The 7,051-nt window shown below is 36.7% G+C and overlaps 1 long non-coding RNA gene across 1 annotated transcript; it reads left to right on the top strand.

Annotated features, from left to right (window-relative positions):
• The first annotated feature begins 1,066 nt into the window (after positions 1-1,066).
• Positions 1,067-3,752, top strand: LOC148946596 (uncharacterized). The gene is made up of 2 exons (XR_016142436.1): positions 1,067-1,475; positions 3,499-3,752. It is a non-coding gene; the product is annotated as an uncharacterized LOC148946596 (long non-coding RNA).
• The last annotated feature ends 3,299 nt before the right edge of the window (positions 3,753-7,051 follow it).

The raw sequence follows: 7,051 nt of genomic DNA, 5'->3' as shown, positions 1-7,051 counted from the left end.
GGGACCTTGTCCCTGGAGGTCCATAATGGAATTTGGGACACCCTCGCCCGGGGTCATAAATAAAGGCGGAGGAGGAAGAAGGCCCCTCAAATGTACACTCGAAAGGACCCACTGGTTTGTCCACAAGTCCCATGAGTTGCATACCTTCTCCCAGTAATGGTTTAAATTGCATGGTGATGCAGAACACCATTGCGGGAGGATCCTCTATAGGAGGACAACTGTGGCAGGGCGTAAGATCCAGATCTATGGACAACTGCCTCTGCAAAGGGTTTCCTCGACCTTTTCGCAGTTCTTGCAAGACTGGGGACCTTGCGGTCAACTATATTCCCCCTTGAGGAGTGGCGCCCCTGGAGGAAATTATAGCCTAGTAAACGACACGGCATTTGCACTGTATTCTGATTAAGGGATAAGTTTTCTGGGCTTGTTCTGTTTTTGTAGCTGTTTTCTTGTTTAGAAACCTCTTCCTATCTAATTTATCTACTATGTGCCATCTCCTCATAGTAGAATCATATGTTTGAATTCGAATACGTAATGAGAAGGAGGTAATAGGCTTGAGAATGTCTGTGCAGGATTTCGACTCTTGTTGATAGAAGAGCATCGCCTAATGCTGAAAACCTTGTTGTGACCAAGATGGGCCCAGGATTGCACAAAGCCTCCATTCATGGAGGTCCCAGGGACTTCTTGCTGTCTGGTTCTTAGCCGGCTTAAGCACGTCGGTGTAGACTTGAGAAGATATGTGATCCCCATCCTGCACTGGTATCCGGGATCATTGCTTTTCCTGAGGCGAAAATAATTTCATTGATTTAAAGAACATGAAAATTGGAACTTGGAATGTTACGACATTAAAAAATGTTTATCGTATCGACATTTTGACTGACGAATTCAGACGATTCGAACTGGATTTATTAGGAGTTTCAGAAACTCATATCCCAGGGGATATGCCCCGTCTTAATTGATGTAACAAGCCCCTCTTAACATGAGCCCCGTCTTAATGGATGTAACAAGGGTGTTAAGGATTTTATGGCTTAGGAAGCTTATTCACAGATTATGGAGGGTAGATTTCGCCTTGTCTTAATTACAGTGTAAGAGGATTAAGAGTGTAACAGCGAGAAATTCAAAAATAAAAAATGTGGGCTAGCAGAAGTTTCCTTGACTTTTGCAGCTCTTACTTCTGCAGCTGCGTTATTGCTTTTGCACGAGGAGGAGGGCCAAAGGACGCAAACTGAAGAGCGTCCCCAAACCCGCAAAAGAAAATTAGTCTTTGGGCACAGCCAAAGGTCAAACCATAGCCAGTATTTCAATTGGTTTGCTGAGGTTGGTACAGACCATGAACTTTATAATCAGTGGGCCCGAATGAAAAAGGAGAAACTTGAAGAGTTGCTGGTCAAAATTTCTGATCATCCCCTTATGAAGGAAAAACATTCAAATTTCAAAAGACCAATTTCTCCTGGGGAAAGGCTGGCATTGGTTTTGAGGTAAATACTTCCAATATTTAGTGATTTTCTTCAGTTTGTAAATCTAAATCCATCCTTACTAAAATATAGACATGTAGCTCTTGTTTTACCTTCTCTTACATCACTTACTCTCCCTGGTTTTAATTGTGATTTAGACTACATGTTATCCCTCAAATATGAAATTCTGACAAAGGTGTCACGGGAAAAATAGCATAACTTTAAACAGGCCAAGCCTTCAGTCCCATGGTTTTTTTTTTATACTCAGCACAAAAAAAAATACAATAAGAGGGTTCTCTCCATAGAGTTTGACTCTAGTAGCACTAGTGCATAGTTGTTTCCCATTAGAAATAGGCTGCTCTACTTTGATGGCAGAAAATGCCTATATTTTGTTCCTAGTTATAAACAAAATTAGCAATATAAAAAATATAGATATTTTTTCCTGGGAAAATCAATCTTTGGGTACGATCAAAGGTCAAACAATAGCCAGTATTGTAGTCAACTGGTTTGCTGAGTTTCATGCAGCCTATGAACCTTACAATTGGTGAGCTCAAATGTAAAAGAAAAAATTTGAGGAGCTGTTTGCCAAAATTGCTGATCATTCCCTTATGAAAAAAAAAAGATTCAAATTTCAAAAGACCAATTTCTCCTGGGAAAAGGCTGGCATTGGTTTTGAGGTAAATACTTCCAATATTTAGTGATTTTCTCTACTTTATAAAGCTAAATCCATCCATATTATAATACAGACTTGTAGCTCTTGTATTACCTACTTTTACATCACTGACTCTCCGTACTTTCAATTGTGATTTAGCCTAAATTTTATCCCTCAAATATGAAATTCTGACAAAGGTGCCACAGGAAAAATAGCATAACCTTAACTAAGGCAAGCCTTCACTCCCATAGGTTTTTTTTTATGCTCAGCATAAAAGTAAAACAATAACGGGGTTCTAGCCCTAGAGTTTGACTCTAGAAGCACTAATGCACAGTTGTTTCCCATTAGAAATAGGCTGCTGTATTTGGATTGTAGAAAATGCCTATATTATATTCCTACTTATAAAGAAAATCAGCAATATCAAAAATATAGATACTTTGTGATCAAATCAAAATTTGAGCAAAAGTCAGAAAATATAAATATTGTCTTTAGTTCACTTTGTTTTGAGGGTTGCTATACCACCTTACATGAAAATAAGGAAACTTTAGGTTTGCACCTTTCTATGCTTGAACTGTTCTCAGCAATTCTGGAACTATATAATCCAAAAAAAAAGTAATAATTGAGAATCTGTGCATGGACGAATAAAGATTGGGTAGAAAATGGATTATAAGTTTTCAATTTAATGTCAGCAGGGGATTTGTGCTGACAAGGCATTAAAGGTACAAAGGAATGATTTACTCTTTAGCTTGTGCTTTTGCATATGTGGCAAGTAATTGCTTTATGTAAGTGACATATTTAAAAGACACTGCCTAAATATTTCAGATTTGTTTGTCTTTTCTACTTTGACACATGTTTAACTTTGATTTTAAGGTCTTTAGTCAACATAACAATCTTAGCTGTAATTCTGCTGGGCTTTTGTGACCCACTTGACCCATTGTGATTGTAGTCAGCTTTTTGGTTGGCAAAACCCATATAATTAGAACAATCTCAGTTGTCCACTCAACTACAAGTCTTTTGGACACAGTTTGTTATAGACTTTTGAAATCATTTTTGGTCTACGAAAAAATGTTAACCTGCTTCAAATTAGTCAATTAAATTGTGTAAAGTAAGAAACAATCCCATAGAGCTCAAGTTAATCATTTCTTACTAGAAAAACTCGAATCTCACTGAAGCTATTTCATAAGAAATGTGATGTTCTCTATTACTGAATTCCATGAAAATATAAGAAAAACAGAAGTTTGAAATGAATTATAAGGAGAGATATAACACTAACTTTTTTCTTGCTTCTCATCTTTGGCTGCATTCTTATTTCCTGTCAGGTGGTTGAAATAACCTGACCTGCTTAGTTTTGTTACATTATGAATAGAAAAGCTAATTATTTACATTTATTTTCAGATACTTAGCAGAGGGTTGCAGTTTTGGGACACTTAGTGCTTCCTTCAGATTTGGCAAATCAACCTGCAGCACCATCATAAGAGATACTTGCCAGGCTCTAGTAGAAATATTGGAACCTAGAGTATCTGAAGTTTCCAACTAAGGATGAATTCAGGACTATAAGCAATGAATTTGACCAGAAATGGAACTTTCCTAATTGTGTTGGAGCTATGGATGGGAAGCATGTCAGGATACAGGCACCTAAAAATAGTGGGTCTGAATACTACAATTATAAAAATTATTTCTGTTGTACTATTTGCCATATGTGATGCCAATTATAAATTTACTTATGTTGACATTGGAGGTTATGGCAGTGATAGTGACTCTGGAATGTATTCATCTTCTCATATAGGAGCTGCCCTAGAAAAATACCTGGAAATTTCGAAATTAGTTTTATTTTTTGATAGTTTTTTGTTACTTGTATCTGGGTTGCAGCAGTAGCTAGCAACGTAGCAACCTAGATTGCGTAAAGGAACGATACAGTTCATCAAAAATTTTGTCAGTCAAGAGAATCTCATGTAGAACCTTCAGATTAGAATTCCAACACTCTATCCATTGCACAATGCAGGCTATCAAGGACACAATTTTTAAATAGTTTATGTTAAGAATACGATCATTCAAAGAACATACCATTGCAAATATTGGACTTAGTCAAACAGTTCGTGGTAACGAACTGTATAGCAGAAGTGATCCGGCTCAATAGTAACCAAAACTCCAAAAAAGGAATTTTGATACCAATAGATACATAAAACGAATCGGATGTTTATGCTGATTTTAAATGTCAAGTTTCATCAAGTTAACTTTTACCCAACAAAAATTACAAGCCTGAGAAACATTGCCTTATTTTCGATCTGGGTTGCAGCGGTAGCTAGCAACCTAGTAAGAGACGATCACGTCCACTGTTAACAAATATAATAACCCAGAAATCCCTAAAATAGGGTCAGATCAAAACAAAGAGTACACCATTAGCAAGGCCTTGTCCGAAACTTTCTGTCCCTTCTCCGAAACTTTCTGTTTCTTGGCTTGAACAGCAAGAGAATTATATTGGCTCGAAAATCAAGAAAAGTGGCAGCTATTAGAGCATTTTGCCTAAACAGAATCTTTTTTCCTTTTTTTCTTTTCCACAGATAGCTTGGCACTGGAACATCATAGAGAGTTGCTTAATGGCTCATTTTAAAGGAAATTAGTGGGATTATAGATCTTTTGTAATTAAAAGAAACCATTTTTTAAATATAATAATATTTATACGAAACAAAACATCAAGGAGCGTTATCACAATGATGAACTTTATAGAGAAGCAACAATTGAGCAAGCCAAACTAAAGATCAAGGAGCGTTATCACAATAATGAAGTTTATAGAGAAGCAACAATTGAGCAAGCGCAACAAAAGATCAAGGAGCATTATCAAATCCGGGTTGTAGCGATAGCTAGCAACTTAGTAATAGACGATCACGTCCAACGTTAAGAAATATAATAGCTCATGACTCTTTAAAATAGACTCAGATCAAAACAAAAGGTACATCATTAGAACTTCCTATTCCGAAACCCCTCTGCAGAAAACTTTCCATCTCTTGGCTTGAACAGCAAGGAAAATATATTGGCTTGAAAATCAAGAAACGTGGTAGCTACTTTAAAACGTTTTAACGAAAAACTGCATATAACATGTTAAAGATTGATCAATGACGTCATTATCGTAGGTTGTAGCCAGGTCGTTAGCTACTATTCCAATGACGAAAAGCCATAGGCTTTTTCTTGTTTGTAATTTCACATGAAACAAAGAACAGATCAGACCAGGCCGAGACCGAGACCGAGAACAGATCAGATCAGACCGAGCTTTTAGTAAGATTACATTAAAAGACGATCAATGGAATAACGAACCATTGCATACGTTGGACTTAGTTAGCTATTTGATTGTTTGAGATCCGTTTGTTACTATTTCAAAGAAGAAAAAGCCGTAGACTTTTCCTGTTTCTAATCATATAGCATAGAACAAACCCAAGTTGCAACTGACGTCATCACAAAGTTTTACTATAACATTTTTTATAGTTGTAACCCACTATTATGACGTCATTGATAATTTTGCGTGTGACAAATAAATGACCTAGTTAGAGACGATCACGTTCAATATTAAGAAATATAATAACCCATAACTCCTAAAAATAGAGTCAGATCAACAAAAAAAATACACAATAAGAACCGCCTTGTCTGAAAACCTTATATAGGAAACTTCCTATCCCTTAGCTTGAACAGCGAGGGAAATATATTGGCTTGAAAATCAAGAAAAGTGGCAGCTAATAAAGTATTTTGCCTAAACGGCATCTTTTTTTCTTTTTTTTCTTTTCCAAGATAGCTTGGCACTGGAACATCGGAGAGAGTTGTTCAATGGCTCATTTTAAAGGAAATTGATGACGTTAAAAACTTTTTATAATAAAAACAAAATTATTACATAAAGGATATAGTTCATCATAAATTGTGTTAGTCAAGTTACACTAAGGAACGAACTTTAACTCATAGTAACTGAAGCATTATAAGAATCATAGGCAGAGCATTCGCGCTGCCTTAGTAAAGCGGACGATATTGGCACAATGTGTTGTTTTATTATTTTTTTTTTTTGGGGGGGGGGGGGGTAGACCAGGGCACTTCGTATCGAAGGAGTTGTCATAGAAACTTCGAAAAGGGCTCAATCGATTAGAAATTGGAGTGGCTAGTGCCATTTTTAACAGTCGAAAGTAATTGGAAAGCTACTAATACCCCTTCAACGCAAACCATTTCCCAATACATTTCCAATAAAAACTATGAGATAGCCAGTTTGTTTAGCGTAGTTGATTTCCAGATAGAAATTATGTTTTTGAGGAGGACCATTCCCCACAGCCCTCAGGGCAAGGGTTGTAAGTTGTGGCCTGGGGGCATATGAGGTTTTTATAGAAAACGTTGTCGTAAAACTTCAAAAAAGGCTCATTCGATTGAAAATTGAAAGGGCTATTGCACTTTTTAATAGTCGAAAATAATCGGAGGGCAACTAACCCCCTCTCACGCCCACCATTTTCCCAAACACATACGATTAAAATTTTGAGTTAGCAATTTTTTTCAACGTAGTTGAAAGTTCTGAAAATTACGTGTTTGAGAATGACAACCACCCCACAGCCCTCAGAGCAAGGGTTGTAAGTTATGCCCTGGGGGCATATGAGGTTTTTATAGAAAGTGATGTCATAAAACTTCAAAAAGGGCTCATTCGATTGAAAATTGAAAGGTCTAGTGCCCTTTTTAATAGTTGAAAGTAATTGGAGGGAAACTAACCCCGCTCTCACGCCAAGTATTTTCCCATAAACATTCAATGAAAATTCTGAGATATTAATTTTGTTCAACGTAGTTAAAAATTCTGGAAATTAGGTCTTTTAGGATCCTAACCCTCTCTAAGCCCTCAGGGCAAAGGTTATAAGTTATACCCTGAGGACATATAAGGTGTTTATAGAAAGTGTTGTCGTAGAAACTTCAAAAAGTGTTCATTTGATTG

This window comes from Artemia sp. Qi Xiang Cuo, chromosome 11 (assembly GCF_049724085.1).
Source record: "Artemia sp. Qi Xiang Cuo chromosome 11, ASM4972408v1, whole genome shotgun sequence".
NCBI lineage: Eukaryota > Metazoa > Arthropoda > Branchiopoda > Anostraca > Artemiidae > Artemia > Artemia sp. Qi Xiang Cuo.
Note: the sequence above shows the minus strand (reverse complement) of the source record. Positions and strands in the feature narration are given on the sequence as shown.